Source organism: Cuculus canorus, chromosome 4 (genome assembly GCF_017976375.1).
Source record: "Cuculus canorus isolate bCucCan1 chromosome 4, bCucCan1.pri, whole genome shotgun sequence".
Classification (NCBI taxonomy): Eukaryota; Metazoa; Chordata; class Aves; order Cuculiformes; family Cuculidae; genus Cuculus; species Cuculus canorus.
The window spans coordinates 3,087,364-3,104,687 of record NC_071404.1 but is presented as its reverse complement, the minus strand read 5'-3'; positions in this window follow the sequence as shown (position 1 = coordinate 3,104,687).

The following is a 17,324-nucleotide window of genomic DNA, read 5'->3' as shown; positions in this document are numbered from 1 at the left end:
ACCACACCCCTAGCGCAAACCGAGCCCCCAGTGTAGTCCATGCCCTTCAGCGTAAATCACGCCCACACGCCCCCAGCGCGTACCAACTGTACGAAACGCTGGGGTGGGACACACCCCCGGCAAAGCCATTTCACCACCGTAGTTTCTGCCCTCCCGGAGGCACAAAATTCGCCCCGACCTTATTTTAATCGGACGTGTATCTAGGCTGGAAAGACTTCTGCCGCTGTCAATGACTGGAGGCGAGCGCAACGAGGGAAAAAGATGGTTCTCCCCCTCTCCGGGACGCATGGGATCGTCCAACGCGAGGCTCAGGCCAAAGCACAGCCGCGGACTCCCCGTTTCGCATTGACGCCTCCACGGAAAGCGTTGTGGCGTTGGGACACGGACACACTGCCCATGGATCACCCCATGGACCCCCCCAGAGCCTCATGGGGTGATGTGACACGGACACATGCCAGCATGGACCACTCCATGGTCATCCTTAATGGACATCCCCCCCCTAGAACCCTGCAAAGCAGCGGGACATGGACACCCATGCCCCCCACCCACCCATAGGCCCCACCCCAGAGCCCCGTGGGGCGATGTGACACGGATACACCCACCATGGACCACCCCATGGTCACCCTTTGTGGACATCCTTACCACAGAACCTCACAGGGCAGAGGGACATGGACATATATGGACCGCCCCACGCTCTGGAGCCCCCCAAGGCAGAGTGACAGTCACACACCTCCAAACCCTCCCCCGTGGACTCCCCACAGACTCCCTCATGGATGCCCGCATAGAACCCTGCAGGGTGGTGGGACGTAGACACACATGGACCTCCCAACTCCACAGAGAGCCCCTCCTCAGAGCCTCGTGGCGCTATGTGACATGGGCGCACACCCCATGGATCACCCCATGGACACCCTTCATGGACATCCCCCCACAAGAACTCTGTGGGGCAGTGGGACACAGTCACCCCTCCCTGCCAATGGACTCCTCCCATGGATCCCGAGGGCACAGTGTGACACAGCCCCTCCCTATGGATCCACTCTCATGGACCCCACGGATGCCCCCCAGGAATCCACATCCTGAGACCCCCACAAACCCACATCCCTCCGAGATTCTCCCCATGGACACACCTCCACCCCATGGAGCCCTGCAGGGTGGTGTGACACACACCTCCACAACGTCCCCATAAACACTCTTCATGGACACACAGACCCCCCCAGAAACCTCCCAGAGTGGTGACACGGACCCCCATGGACCTTTCCCATGCACCACCCTCCCACCCCACCACAGACACCCTCTATGGAGCTCCATGGAGTGGTGTGACATGGACGCACACCCCCACAGACCACCTCATGGATACCCATCATGGACATATTCCCCCCCAGACACCTTGTATTTCCTTTAAATCATAAATTTGGGATGTGAAGACTGCAGAGCCCCCAGCCCCTCCTGCAGAGAGAGATGCGTTTTGCCTCCACCATTCTGCCCCATCCTGCCCTGTCCTGCCCAGATCGGAGATGCCAGCCTTGCCAAAGACTCTGGACTTCAACCTCCCATTCTCTAGTCTCACTCGTTTTCCTCTTATTGTGTCTTTCCCCCATCCCCTTGGGCCAGTGGGTTGCATCATTGCCAAAAAAAAATGAGCAGCACACCCAACTTCCAGCACTGAGATGCCGGAGCAGGGATTGTAGGTCCTGCACACAACACCTCCACCAGTTAACACTCCACCCATACTTAAAGGACTGATGTCAACACGAAGGATCTGGAACCAGGGTTTCATAGAATCATAGTGTGGTTTGAGTTGGACCTTAAAGCCCATCCAGTTCCAATGCCGTGGGCAGGGACACCTCTCACTGGATCAGGTTGCTCAAAGCTTCATCCAAGCAACAGCATGAGGGCACTGGGCTTGAAACCTATTAATCACACATTCTCCAGCTGCGGGAGACACATCCTTCTCCTCCACCAACTTTCCTACCTCGTCATCACAATCCTGGGGGGGAGGAAAGCTTCCCCACGGCATGACAGGCAGTTGAGTCAGCATTAAAGAAACCTGAATTTGCTGTTGCCTCTCGCATCCCCCCACGTGCTGCTTTCTCCTTCAGAAAGCCAACATTAATCTGTGAAGAGCGAGCTCATCGTTAACATCATCCTGTTAATTACCCTGGCTTCTTGTCTCTGGTGGACAGCAAGATAAGACCACTTGTCTGCATCGTATTTTAATTACACTGTATTTGCCAAATCAACATAAAAGCCCTAAATATGCGACCACTGGGTGTGATGGAGCCATGGGCCGCTGAGAGCAAACTCCTTTTCGCTTTCAATGGACCCTGATGCAAACAGGGAGCAATTGAGGGCTCTGTGCCCATGCACACCTTGCTTTTAATTCAGTGCAGGTGAGAACATGTTCCAAAGTGTTCTCTTTTTTCCCCAAAAACCAAGTTGGACTTTGTTCACTGCCGCGGAGCAGAGAAGGCAAGATAAATACACTGGGCCATGACCCAGCAGCCCTGGGGCAACTGGGAAGCGTTTTAGCTGACCTCACAGATAAAGCTCAGATGGGTTCGATGTCCCCAAGCCATAGGTTGCACCACCCAGCCTCATCCATGTGCCGATGGGGAGTTGGCACCTTCTCCATCCCAAGCTCTCCCTATTTTTCGAGCCCCTGGATATGCTTTGCAGTGAGCTTGCTAAGGCAACACCAGCAGCGGGAACTGAAGCACTGAAAGGAAAAGCAGACATCTTTGATGTTTGTCAGCATTGCTAATTCCCTTGGTTTCCCTCCAGAACCTCTAAACCACGTCTCTCCTGCCTCTCTTGTTGTATAGTGAATGGGACAGTCTCCTGTAGAGCTCCTGCTGGTTGCTCCTGTTGTAGCTCATGGACCTCCAGCCTCTGAAAGGATTTCCCAGCTTCCTTCTGTATCCAGCACTCATGCAGGGAAGGGGACATGTCCTAAAAACATGTCTCTGCTGTTCTTTCCCCGCAGGAAGCCTCGTCTTTAGCATTTAGGTGGGTTGGCTCCTTCCATCCTCTCCTTGATATGCAACTGAGAGCCTGATGACCATGATCCATCACCACAGGGGTGTTCATGTGCCTGCCCAGGGGTGCGCAGAGCTCCAGAGCCCCTGGAACAAGGGAAGACCATAGGAGGAGAGGAAAGGGGACACAGCTCTCAGGACAGAGGTTAATGTAATTTGCCCCCAGGACTCTCCTTCCAGCAAGAAAAGACATTTTACACCACTGTGCATTGCACCAAGCTGTTCTCTGCAGCCTTGCATTTTCCTTGGGTGCAAGGCAGTGGAAAAGCAGATCAACAGCCTGGGAAACAACCAACAAAGAGGTCAGACTTCCTGGAGAAGGAGGGAAGGGGAAGGGGTGTCTGGCAGCACAGCTGGGAAAGGACACAATGTCAACTCTTGTTCCTGCTCACCAGCTTCCTGAGCTTCCCTATTGTTCCGCATCTTGAAACCTGCAAAAGCTGAATGAAATCCCTAACAAACACCAAAGAAGAGGAAGAGGAAAGCAGAGCGCTCTGGAAAAGGGGGAAGTTGCTGCTGATGTTCCTTGGTGGGTCCTCCTGACCTAGATCTTGTCCAACAGTAAACCACCAAATCTAGGTTAAGTCTCTGTTTGCTTGACCTGATACAGAGCTCTCTCTCTGTGCTTTCAGTTTGGGTACCTCAACATTGGCATCTGCCTATGGAAACAGCTGCCTTCAAAACCTCCACTGTGAATACCTTTTTATTTTTAGTAAATCCCTGCTGCACTGATGGAGAAAACAATATTTGATACAGAGACCAAAAATAGATGTTGTTCACCCTATGATATGTACCTGGAGAAGACCTTCATTCTCCCACCCACAAGGGACATCTAAACTCACCCTGGGCTGGTGGTGCGTGGAAAGCTCAAGGCTGTATCTTATTAAAATCTTACTACATTCATTCCACGCTACTGGCACGTGACTCTTTCCCACGAAAGGCAAGGGCTGCTGGGTTTGTCAGCTGCAGGACAAACTGATGCGTGCTGAAGAACCATCCACAAGCTATCCTGGGGAACTTTGCAGAGGTGCTGGTTGGCAACAGCTGAACACGATCCAGCAGTGTGCACAGGAAGCCAAGAAGGCCAACAGCATCCTGGCTTGGATCAGAAATGGTGTGGCCAGCAGGAGGAGGGAAATGATCTCTGTACTCATCACTGGTGAGGCCACACCTTGAATCCGGTGTTCAGTTTTGGGCCCCTCACTATAAGAAGGACATTGAGGGGCTGGAGTGTGTCCAGAGATGGGGAACAGAGCTGGGGAAGGGGCTGGAGCACAAGTCTTTTGAGGAGCAGCTGAGGGAACTGTGGCTGTTTAGACTGGAGAAGAGGAGCCTGAGGAGAGACCTCATCACTCTCTACAACTCCCTGAAAGGAGGTTGTAGTGAAGTGGATGCTGACCTCTTCTCTCAAGTAACAAGCAATAGGACAAGAGGAAATGGCCTCAAGTTGCACCGGGGGAAGTTTAGATTGGATATTAGGGAAAATTTCTTTCCCAAAAGGGTGGTGAAGCTTTGGAAGAGGCTGCCCAGGGAAGTGGTGGAGTCACCATCCCTGGAGGTGTTCAAAAAGCATGTAGAGGTGGCACTTTGGCACATCGTTTAGTAGGCACAGTGGGGCCGATGGTTGGACTGCATGATCTTAGAGGTCTTTTCCAGCCTTAATGACTCTATGATTCTATGAACCCTGGTTTACCACTACAAAGATCTGTCTTCATCCTTTATATTCGATTGAGTAGAGACAACCCCAGCAGTAAAACAGCTCCAGCTCTGTGGGCTCTTGTGATGGTGCCAGGCACAATGGAGGTGCAGCTGGCAACTGATAGCACTAACAGCATAACAGCACAAATAAAAATAAACTGAAAACCTTTGTGGCTTACACAAATCCCACTGTCAGCTTCCAGCTTCCTATGAGCCGAGGATCCATCTTTTGAGTCTTTCACACCTTTTTTCTTATCCCTATGTAATATCAAGAATACAATGAGCCATTTTTCCACCATAGCAACACTTTAAAGGAAATAATCCAGCTTTAGAATCATAGAATCATAGAAAGTTTTGGATTGAAAGGGACCTCAAAGCCCATCCAGTTCCAACCCCCCTGCCATGGGCAGAGACACCTTCCAATGTACCACGTTGCTCATAGATCCATTCGACCTGGCCTTGAACACCTCCAAGGATGGGGCTGTCACCACTTCTCTGGGCAACCTCTTCTAGTGCCTCACCACCCTCACAGGAAAACATTCCTTCCTAATCTCTAATCTCAATCTCCTCTCTTTCACTTTAAAACCATTCCCCTCATCCTATTCCTGCACTCCCTGGTAGAGCTTTTTAGAGAGAAAAGACAAAGCGTGCCCTTCTGGTGTGATAAACCAACAAGGTAGTCCCCTGCTGTGTGTCATAGAGTTGTTTTTCTTCCCTTCTGTTCAGACTTATGGGATCTCGTTGCATTTATGAGATCCCATAAATGTTTCAGCAGAGTCCACCCTCCAGGCAGTGTCCTGAGAGCAGCGGATGTTTGTACCAAGAACAAACTTGCTGCCTCCAGCGCTCTGCATGAAAAATTTATGAATAGCACCAGACAGGGATAAAACAAGGCTGTAACAAAAGTTTTGCAATTTTTACCTTGGAGGGAAAATTGAATCATAAACTAGGATGGCGATAAAAACCTCCTACTCCATTTATCCAAGTTCTTCAGGCTAAAAGAGCTCTTCTCAAGTGCTATTTTGGGAGGAGAGATATTAAGATTTCCTCTACCCCTAAATTATTGTTTTATTCTTATTGCAAAAGGCTGCCCCCAAGTCAAAGAAGATAAAAAGGTGAGTTAGTTCTCCAGCAAGCTGTAGGCTGCATGTTTATACCACCATGAATCTGGCACCATACGCCCAGGAAACACAGGGTGGAGATGCAGGAGATGATGGAGACACAACACATCGAGATCTTGCAAGGACAGGAAACGTATCACAAAAATAGCAATGCTGACCTGGAGTTACCCGGAATGCTTTTCATACAACCACCGCTCTCTGAGTATGAAGAGTTTAACTGAGCTATGAGGTTGAGGGTGACTATGAACTGGAAGGGGTTTATTAGAGGTTCTGTTTGCAATAGCTGACTCCATTCAGGGAATTTATGGCCTCAAGGTGCATCAAGGGGGGCTTGGATTGGATATTAGGAATCGTTTCTTGACTGAAAGAGTGGTAACGCATTGGAAGAAGCTGTCCAGGGAAGTGGTGGAGTCTCCATCCCTGGAGATGTTCAAAAAGCATGTAGATGTGGCACTTCAGGACATGATTTCCTAGGCACAGTGGTGTTGTGTTGATGGTTGGACTTGACCTTAGAGATCTTTTCTGACTTCAATGATTCTATGAGTCTATGAATTTGGTGCTGTTGGTGGTCAATGCTGCAGTTGCCTCTGACTTCTTCAATGATGGTTGGGAGGTATTTGCTGCCAGAGAGGGAATTGCTGTCCCCAAATATAATTTAGTGTCATGGCTTCTTAATCCTGACACAGTCTGGGACATCTCCAGGTGCTACAGTATGGCACTCCTTGATGAAAACGGATCTGTTATTATTCTCTAAATTTCTGCTCAGTGTCATAGTGATACCACAAGGGGTAATGGCTTTAAACTGACGGAGGAGACTGAGACTGGAGATAAAGACAAAATATTTTCCAGTGAGGGTGGTGAGGCACTGGCGCAGGTTGCCCAGGGAAGTCATAGATGCCCCATCCCTGGAGGTGTTCAGGGCCAGGGTGCATGAGGCTTTGGGCAGCCTGACCCAGTGGGAGGTGTCCCTGCCCATGGCAGGGGGGTTGGAACGGGATGGTCTTCAAAGTCCTTTCCAAACCAAACATTCTATGATTCTGTGATCATTTCCCTGGTGTTAGTCCGTATGGAATAAAACTCAGATCTCATCTACCCACTCAACAGGTGATCTTGGAGATTAAAGGCAGCATTTTCTAAAGCTGTTTGGAAACGCCAAGTTTACCAGTATGGATTTGTCTGACAAAATACAGGAAATAGTTGTCTGGAGTGATGTGCTGACTTCTCTCCCTTAACCCCTTGGATGCTCTGGAAAGGCTCTGCTAAAGAGGAACAGTCTGGATATGTCTTAGGGAAATTCAGGTTGAAGGGCCCTCAGAAAGTCACCTTTCCAACGTCTTGCCTTGAGTTAAGATGAGGTTGCTCAGGGCTGTATTCAGTCTGTTCTTGCAAACCTCCGAGGGTGGAGAGAGTGCGACCTCCCTCAGCTCTGTACCCCAAACCTCAAAGATTCCGCTGGGACCTGCTCCTCTTCAAGTGCTCACCCACGGCCACCACCCAGCCTTCCTCAGCACTACAGCTGTCCTCCCATTGGGTGACCACCAGCTCTTGGAGGCAGCAAGCCCTAAACTAACATTTTTTTCCCTCCCTTTGATATAGTTGTTTCAGCCTCAAAAGAACAGAGGAAGTCAGGACTCACAGCACTTTCTGTGTGGCCTCTCCTGTGCCTCATTATCTCCAGGAACCTCTCCCCATCTTTTCCTCCAGGGCTCAAATCCCTCCTCTCACTGTGTTTCGATCTTCAGGAGCCTCCACCTAACGCTGCCTGGGGATACACCTCTTAAAACAGGATTTAAGCCAACAGCATCTGATTTTACAGCTCGCCAGCACACTCTCAAGTCTCTACCTGCTGGCCTCGACATCTTCAGAGACAAAGACCATCTCTGAGCCTCTCCACATTTGGCAGAGCTCCTCAGCTGGTGGTCCTGGAGAGCTCTGGGCTCCTCCTGAGAGGCCCACAGAATGCGACTGAGAAAGCAAAGTTGACAGCATGCTCAACTCCAATTGTCAATTTGTGACACGTTTTAGTAGGCATGGTGGTGTTGGGCTAACGGGTGGGACTGGATGATCTTAGAAGTCTTTTCCAACCTTAATGATTCTATGGTCACACTGGAAAAATTTAGGGGCTCTATGAAGACATGAGTGATCCACGCTGTGCTGGTGCACCTCTCCGCTCAGTTTTTCTCTCCTGAACAGACTCCCAGAAGCTCTTTCTGTCTGAGACTGTTTCCCTCTTTCACCCATGACTTTTCCCGGAAAACAGCCAGAATTTCTCCTGATTTGGAGTTTCACACTCTCGTATTCCCTGCTTCCAGCTTACAATGGTTTTGGCTCAGGAAGGCTGTGAGCTGACAAGGCCAGGAATAGCAGGAAAGGAAAATCCACCTCATCTTTTAATCTTCATCTGCCAACATTTAGTTTAAGTGAGATATTGATGCTGCTGACGCCAGCATTTTCAATGGCTTCCAACCCACGTTCATGTTCGGTCCAATCCTGTCCACCTCTGCAAGAGAAGGGAACCACCAATACGCAGTGAGAACGGAGACCTAATTCCTCTTAAACCCTTATTTTTTTCTTTCTCCAAAGAAGGACATTTATGTCCTCAGAATCCATCTCTAATTTCCATCCTGCAAAGTCACCACTGCCTTTCAATCTCATTTGAACCTCTTTTGGGTCAAAACGTGGCTCCTGAGCAGGTTGCCTGCAGAGTTTCCTGGATCTGCAGTGAAGCAGTCCCTTGATAACCACTTTGCCGTGCTTGTTGGAACCAGAGGAAGGAAACAGCAGTGAGATCATTGGGAAAGCTAACTTTTTTCTGATTTGACTTGCCCAGCAGAAGCCAGGAGTCTGATCAGTAAATAGCGAATGGTGATCACCTTCAGCCTCCGCTGGCTAGAGAAGTGGACCTGTGAGAACCTCATGAGAACCTCATGAGGTTCAACAAGGCCAAGTCTTACACCTGGGGCAGGGTAATCCCCGATTTTAGTACAGGATGGGGGAAGATGCGATTGAGAGCAGCCCTGAGGAGAAGGACTTGAGGGTGCTGGTCGAAGAGAAGCTTGACATGAGCTGGCAATGTGCGCTCACAGCCCAGGAACCAACCGTGTCCTGGCGTGCATCAAAAGAAGTGTGGCCAGCAGAGCAAGGGAGGGGATTCTGCCCCTCTGTTCCTCTCTTGTGAGACCTCGTCTGGAGTATTGTGTGCAGTTCTGGAATCCTCGACATAAGAAGGAGATGGAACTGTTGGAACAGGTCCAGAGGAGGCCACAAAGGTGATCAGAGGGCTGGAGCACCTCCCATATGATGACAGGCTGAGAGAGTTGGGCTTGTTCAGCCTTGAGAAGAGAAGGCTCTGAGGGGATCTTATAGTGACCTTCCAGTACCTGAAAGGGGCTACAAGAAAGCTCAGGAGGGGCTGTTCATAAAGGCTTGTGGTGACAGGATGAGGGGCAATGGCTTTAAATGAGAGGGACAGATTTAGGCTACACATCAGGAAGAATTTCTTCACCATGAGAGTGGCGAGACAATGGCCCAGGTTGCCCAGGGAAGCTGTGGCTGCCCCATCCCTGGAGGTGTTCAAGGCCAGGTTGGATGGGGCCTTGGGCAGCCTGATCCAGTGGGAGGTGTTCCTGCCCATGGCAGGGAGGTTGGAACTAGATGACCTTTAGGGTTGCTTCCAACCCAAACTATTCTATGATTTTATGATTCTATGATTCTTTGAAACTGATTTTCACTCACTAATCAAAACGAAAGGGATAATTCAAGCCAACAGCACTCCATCCTCCTCTCCCATCCTGCCTCAGCCCAGAGGCTGAGCTCACAAGCATAGCCTTGTTTGATGGAAGAGCCGTGGGAACCAGCAGAGACCTGCGGGTGGGACAAAGCCAGCAGCTGAAGCACTGCTCCAGGCTCAGCTCCCAGGTTTTGTTTAGTGATGGATGGGGACAACTGCATTGTCCTCCCCTGAGCCATTTATTTAAGGATTCGATGTTCAGCACGGATCCTGGTGATCTACCAAGCGCATGTCCTGGGCAGGCTGGGACGCGCTCAGCAAGCATCTCTTCGTGGCAGCATTTAGAGCTTGTGAACTGCTGTATCCCTCCGTGACCAAAACAAATTAGAGGAATACGTTTCCATTTTATGGCTTGCTCTAACCAGGACAACTTTGAAGCCGCTACCAAAGTGATCCTTTGCAAAACAAATGCACGATTATGGGGATTTGGAAGGGGATGTGCAAGGAAAAAATGTTACATTTAGTCAATTCACTGCATCTTTTTTACAACTGGAAGCGAGAATACCAAAACCACTCATTTATGAAACAACAAGCAGAGCCTTAACCCCAGCTTTGGGAAGAAAAGCTGCTGAGAGCTTCCCCATCCCCAATTATTCTTGTGCAATACACAGCTTGGGAAAGCACAGAGGCATAACCAGCTGTAAATCTTGGTTTACTATTGAAGTCTTCTCTCCCTACCTCTAGGACAGTTATGGTTGGAAAGTGAAATGCTACAGTGTGTTGCTTAACAGCTGGGAAATCTCCACTGAAAACCAGAACTGGCAGGCAGGCTTCGGAGAAACTCTGTTCCAAGGCCAGCAAGCAACCTTTATTGTGCTTCGTGAGCTAAAGAATCTTAAGAGACTTAAGGGAAAGCGTCTAGAAGTAAAACCCAGCCGTGAAGAGCTTACAAGGATGACACATCATTGACGTAATACACCACCAGCTGCTGAGGCTCCCGATAAGCTGTGCTTTGCCCCACATCTTAGGAAACAACGACCCAAAATCTGCTTTTTGGCTGGTGTTCACCACAGGACTGAAAACCAAGCACTGCAGAGGTTAGGTTTTGCTGGAGCAAACTTCTTCATGACTCAAGAAACTGCAATTCTTGCATCACTCCAGCCTTTTTCAGCAGCTCCTATCAGTTTTCTTCCCAGTTTACTGAAGGGAGAGGCACTGGTCCATGTGGAAATGCCTGACGGAAAAGGACCTGGGGATGTTGGTTGACAGCCAGCTGAACATGAGCCAGCAGTGTGTTCAGATGGCAAAGAAGGCCAATGGGATCCTGGCTTCTATCACAAGTGGTGTGGCCAGCAGGACCAGGGAAGTCATCCTCCTCCTGTACTCAGCATTGTTAAGGCTGTACCTTGAGTCCTGGGTTTGGTTTTGGGCTCCTCACAACAAGAAAGACATTGAGGGGCTGGAGCGCATCCAGAGAAGGGGAACGAAGCTGGGGAATGGTCTGGAGCACAGGGGTATGAGAAGTGGCTGAGGGAACTGAAATTGTTTAGTCTGGAGAAGAGGAGGCCGAGAGGAGACCTTGTTGTTCTCTACACCTGAAAGGAGGTTGTAATGAGGTGGGTATTGGTCTCTTCTCCCAAGTAACAAGTGATAGGATGAGAGGAAATGGCCTCATGTTGTACTACAAGAGGTTTAGATTAGATATGAGGAAAAACTTCTTTACCAAGAGGGTTTTCAGGCCCTGGCAGAAGCTGCCCAGGGAGGTGATGGAGTCACCATACCTGGAGGTGTTTAAAAGCTGGGTAGATGAGGTGCTCAGGGATCTGGTTTAGTAGTGGACAGGTACGGTTGGACTCAATGATCTCAAAGGCTTTTTTCAATGAAAAGATTCTATGATTCTGTGCTGCTAGACAAGTGTGAAGCACTTGGGTTGAGGATTATTTGAGATTATTTCACTTTTGCCAACATCGCTGTGTTGTCAAGCACACCGTAGGGCAAGGGAGGAAATCAAAGACCAAAACTGTCTTTCACAAGTTAAAAACCCTGATTCAACAGGGCCAGCAGCCCTGACTTCTCAGCCCTGGGCATGACCAGGAATTATGTCACTCCAGCCTGGAGCACAAAAGGCTTTGTGGACTCTTTATCCTTTGCACTAAACCCGCACCAGCCTCTTACAAGACCATGATTTACAACTTTCTGTCTACCCCAAGGACTGTCCCAGGCAGCACGACAGCGATTTGAACAGGAACAGCTTTCTCAGCGGGTGTTTGTGAAGTGTGAGATGCAACAGAGCGATATCTCAGCGGGAACTCCCATAGGGTTTAATTTATTGATTCTCATTAGTAGTAATAATACTAATAGAGCAGCAGACAGATTAAAATACTCCATGCACAGGCTTCCCAGGGCTGGCAAATGGCTAACGAGCTTGCTGGGAAGTGGTGTCACCGGTTCTTTAACCACATGGTGATATCTTATCGTATTTCACCCCAAAGACGGCATCCGTCTCGTCGCCCACATGCAATCCGAGAGGGGTGGTTAAATCCCACGGAGCACATAAGCTTGTCTCTGTCACCTAAGGTCAGTCGGTTTGATGGGCGGCGTGGAAAGGAGGTGGCTGGTTTTCCCGTTCCCCGAGAAACGCAGCGCTAAGCCAGCTGGGCAGCCTCTTCCCAAGGGGGTTTCCCACCGCTTCGGTTCACACTTGCCAGCTTTCCTTGGGGAAGGGGCATTGTCAGCCTGTTCCTGGAAGTCATGCGTGACACCCGGTAGCAGCAGCTGGGTTATTTATGTAGCTCTGCTCGTCGGCTGGAAATACAATACACAAAATAGTCTCTAGTATCTACTTGTATCGGGATGCAGGGCACATCAGCAAAACTGAAATTGCAGCTCGTGTTTAAGCAAAGGCTCTGTTTGCCTCCAAATACCAAGAGAGAAAAAAAAAACCCATTCTTTAAAACAATGACATCCTTTTCTACTCAGTGTCTTAGGAACCTCCGTCAATGGGAGAGCTCAGTGAGTCAACTGCAGCTCTTATAACCTCTCCTCATGTCAAAGCTTTCATTCCTGTGGACAAAAACACAAAATTAGTCTACCAGTCTTTTTTTTCTCCACCACCCAATGCAGCTGTATGTGAGATGCAACATGCCAGGGGGTGTTCACCAGAGGACAGTCCCCCAAAACACAGAATATAGCCTTTTTCCGCTATTTTAGGCTTGGAGCTGCCCATGCAAGAAGGGAAGATTTGTGGTGTCAGCCTGCACCAACCCCCAGGAAAAATCTTACCAAGATTATGTCAGCACGTTAAAGTTGGGCTGGAAGGATAAGAAAGGAAGAGGGTGTCTGTGTGTCAGATCGCAGATACACCGTTAGGTGGGTCAGGAAGCAAAACCCATCATTGCAGGCTCATGAGAGCAGAGCAGGCATGTGAGAGTCCTGCTGCTCTTGTGCTCAAGCGGAGAGGGTGGTAACAGATTTTAGGTGGGAAACAGGACCCTATATGCTATGTTTCCCTGTTGGACCTCTGTGATTTGCTTCCCTTAATCAAAATCATCTTTCTCCAGCTCCCATCTTTCCAGGGACAGTTTTGCTGCCAGTTCTCCTGCTGATAGGTCTCAGCAGGCAGCGTAGAAGTGGTGTTCAGTCCATAATGCTGTTAAGTATGTAATGAAATTTCTTTGTCTTATTGTACAGTAGATATTCACCTTCTTCATTCACAAGGGGTAGAGCATGAGCCCTTTGCAAATGTCTGTTGGCTCCAAGTTCCACGGGGAGGTCGGGCAGCAGCCTTAAGCGAATGCACAGAGCAATTAATAAACGATATCTCCATTCCCTCTTCACCCTAAACTGGACGTCTTTGCTTAAACAGTCATCACGTGACATGAGTCACAGCCACACAAACCAACCGAGTCTAAGCATTTTAGGAGGAATCATAGAATGGCTTGGGCTGACGGGGAACTTAAAGCTCATCCAATTCCTACCCCAACACCACGGGGAGGGACACATTGCACTGGATCAGGTTGCTCAAAGCCCCATTCAAACTGACCTTGAACACCTCCAGGAATGGAGTATCCATGACATCTCTGAGCAACCTGGGTCAGTGCCTCACCACCCTCACAGGAAAAGATTTCTTCTTAAGATCTACTCTAAATCTCTCTTTCAGCTTAAAACTGTCCCCCTTCATCCTATCCCTGCACTCCCTCATCAAGACCCCCTCCCCAGCTTTCCTGGAGCCTCTTTAGGTACTGGAAGCTGCTCTAAGGTCTCCCTGGAGCCTTCTCCAGGCTGAACCAACTCTCTCAATCTGTCCTCATAGGGGAAATGCTCCAGAGAGGAGTTGATAACCAAAGCAGCAGGCTCAGCCCACCAATCCACAAACAGGAACAGGGGAAAAGTCCCATGTTTGGCTTCCCTAAAAACCTGATCACCTAGGTTGGCTGTTACTGGCCCGGTGGTGGCACTAGAAGCCACAACAGAGGTGTGGGTCCTTGACAGATGGATAAATGTCTCTGCACATCACGGTCTGTGTGACAATGCTGCTCCCCACATCCCCAGCAATGACCACAACGGGGCTCAGCAGGCTGGGATCTCCGTTTTAAAGGCAGGAGCTGCTTACAGAGGTCATGAGCTTGAGGCTGGCCAGGAGAGCTGAGATGGAGCTGCAGCAGATTCCTGGAAAAGGAGCCACTTTTTGCACAAACCAACGTCCTGGTCCCCATCTCACCTTCTGTGAATCCCTGGTGTTTGCTGTGAGCCAGAAGCGTGCGGCACAGCCTGCACAAAACATATGGGGACAGAAAGACAACCTCAAGTGTCATTAGCTGGGAAAATAAATACATGCTAGGTGTCTCGCCTCTATTGTCCGGTTTTATATCTGGAACTAATTTCATCGTCATTGTGATGAGTGACGAGATAATTGCTGCAGCTGGGCTATTCAGCCTATTCCAAAGAAACCCTTCTTTCATTAATTCAGGCAGTGATTACACACTCCGAGCCAAATTTCTTCTGCATGTAACCCCATTAAGGCGACGCCTTTACCCTGCGGATGGGCTTAGCCCTTACTGTTTAAATAGCGTGTTCGCATTTCTTTGTTCTATGAGAGACAAAGGAAAAGCTTTTTTTCCTAAATAGAAAAACTTAAGAAAACCTGATGGCTTCCTGCGCAACAGGACACTGAAGATGCAATCACAGACAAAGAGAAATGATCCATTCTTGCCCTGGAGTCAGGAAAATGGCCAAATTACCATCTTCAAAATACCGTTGACTTGTTGTGGCTTTTCTAGCGTGATGAGCGTGCGTCTCGCCTGGCACGGCAGAGACACTGCCTTTGCATTCGAGGACAATGGCCAGAAACTATTTCCTGACCAGCTGGGAGAGATTTCCAGTCGAGGAATGCTTTATGCAGAGAAGGGGACTGCATAAAATCAAGACAAGAGCAAAAAAAGAGAGAAGGGGGGCAGGCTGCCCGGAATAATCAGTGTGATAGCATCTGCAGAAACATCCACAAAGCTCTTCGTGTCAATGCTCTGTGGTTTTTTTCCACCCTTGGGAGCAAACAGCATGATGCTCCTCCGTGCTGCACTGGTAATATGATAAAACAAGGTGTGCGGTCCAGTGATACAAAATGCGATTTCGTTGCTGTTCATTTTCCTAATAACATGAAGAAATAGGATTGTGCGTGGAATAGGAAGTGTGAGTGTGATTCCTATTTAGCCAGCACAAGAATATTCACTGTTTACTGGCAAAAGGGAAGCTAAAATTAGGATATAAAACACTATTATTCACAGAAATAAATTTGCTCTGTTGTCAAGAGAAGGGCGTGGGGAATCTCCCGTCTTTGACCTTGACTTTGACCTTGTCTGCCTTCTCCCTTGTGTTATCCTGAGCTTTTCATCTAGGCTTTACCTTGCTTGATCTTTAAAAAGGAACAATGGGAACTGAGCTGTCAAGTTAAATGGCAATTTATAGCGGTCGCCCACATTGGAAACAAAGGAGTTGGGCTTTAACACCACCGCCTCCTGGCAGCACTAATTTGAAGCACAGCCCTTCAGCAGAGTGCTCTCTTGCAGCCCATTAAATGAAAACCAGCCACTGATCTCATTAGCGAGCGCTTGCAAGGCACAGCCCTTTGGCTGCTGCCGGCTGCGGCTTTGGGCCGCTCTGAAGGCAAACAAGACAAAACCTTGCGAAGGCCAAATATTCCATTTTTTGTCAAATGGTGTGTTTTTACAATCAGAAGGCTCATCGGAAAGAGTTTTTATTGTCACTGAAGTGATCACAGAGCTGTGTGTATCCCCATGGGTAAGGAAGGGCAATGTTCGTGTTATAGCATCAGAACGTGGTTTGGGTTGGAAGGAACCATAAAGGTCATCCAGTCTAACCCCGCTGCCATAAACAGGGACATCTTCAACCAGATCAGGTTGCTCAGAGCCCCATCCAACCTGACTTTGAAGGTTTCTAGGGTTGGGGCAGCACCAACCTCTCTGAGCAACCTCTGTCAGTGTTTACCCTTATTGTAAAAAAAGCCCTCCTTATATTTATTCTTTCTGGTTTCATATTGGAAGATCTCAGTGCTACTGCTGGGCTCAGGCACAGGAGCAGGGCGATGGGGTGGGATTTCACCCCTAACAACTCATTTCAGGGAAAAAGTAGTCATGTTACTACACCTTGCTTATCTCATCGTAAAGAGCAAAGAAGATGTGGCAGCCTTTGCAAAGCTCTTGATGCAGATGAGTTCAAACTATCATAGAATCCTAGGCTGGAAAAGACCTTTGAGATCATCAAGTGCAACCGTACCTGCCCACTACTAAATCATATCCCTAAGCACTCCATCTACCTGTCTTTTAAACACCTCTGGGGATGGAGACTCAATCGCCTCGCTGGGCAGCCTCTGCCAGTGCTTGATAACCCGTTGTGTGAAGAAGTTTTTCGTGATGTCCAATCTGAACCTCCCCTGGCACAGCATGAGGCCTTCTCCTCTCATCCTATCGCCTGTCACTTGGGCAAAGAGACTGACACCCACCTCTCTACAATCTTCTTTCAAGGACTTGTAGACAGTGAGAAGGTCTCCCCTCAGCCTCCTCTAGGCTAAACCACCCTAGTTCCCTCAGCTGCTCCTCGTAAGACTTGTTCTTCAGCCCCTTCACCAGGGGTACGTATCCAAGAGTACGTTAGCATTGCATGTGCATCATAAAACTTCCTACAATCAAGCAGCCACGAACAGCATCGCCTAGTTCCTCCTGGCATTCAAAAGCAGTTAGAAAACCCTCCTCTTAGAAAGAGGACCCAAGTGGAAACCATGAACCATCTCCAGGCCATAGAGAGGGGACAACCCAATGGCACAATGGGGCATTCAAGAGCAGACACAGAGGTTGTGGAGAGGCTTTCAGGAGCAGATTACACCAGGCTGGCTATTCCTCCACTTAATAGGAGGTAGGATTTCTTTTCTCTCTGAATTTCTATTTTCATTGCTGCAACACGTCTCAACAAGTCAGCGCCCTTCCGCAGAGCCATGCGTTGCTCTGCTCGAGCGCAGCCATAAAGGTCAAGCACAAAACAAAATTTCTCTAGGGGATGCACCTTTTATATTAGGCGTTTTGAAGCTGGTGACTATTTCTTAACCATGTTTATGGTCTGAAGAAGGCTGAGAGAGTTGGGGTTGTTCAGCCTGGAGAAGAGAAGGCTCCGAGGGGACCTTAGAGCGGCCTTCCAGTACCTGAAGGGGCTACAGGAAGGGTGGAGAGGGGC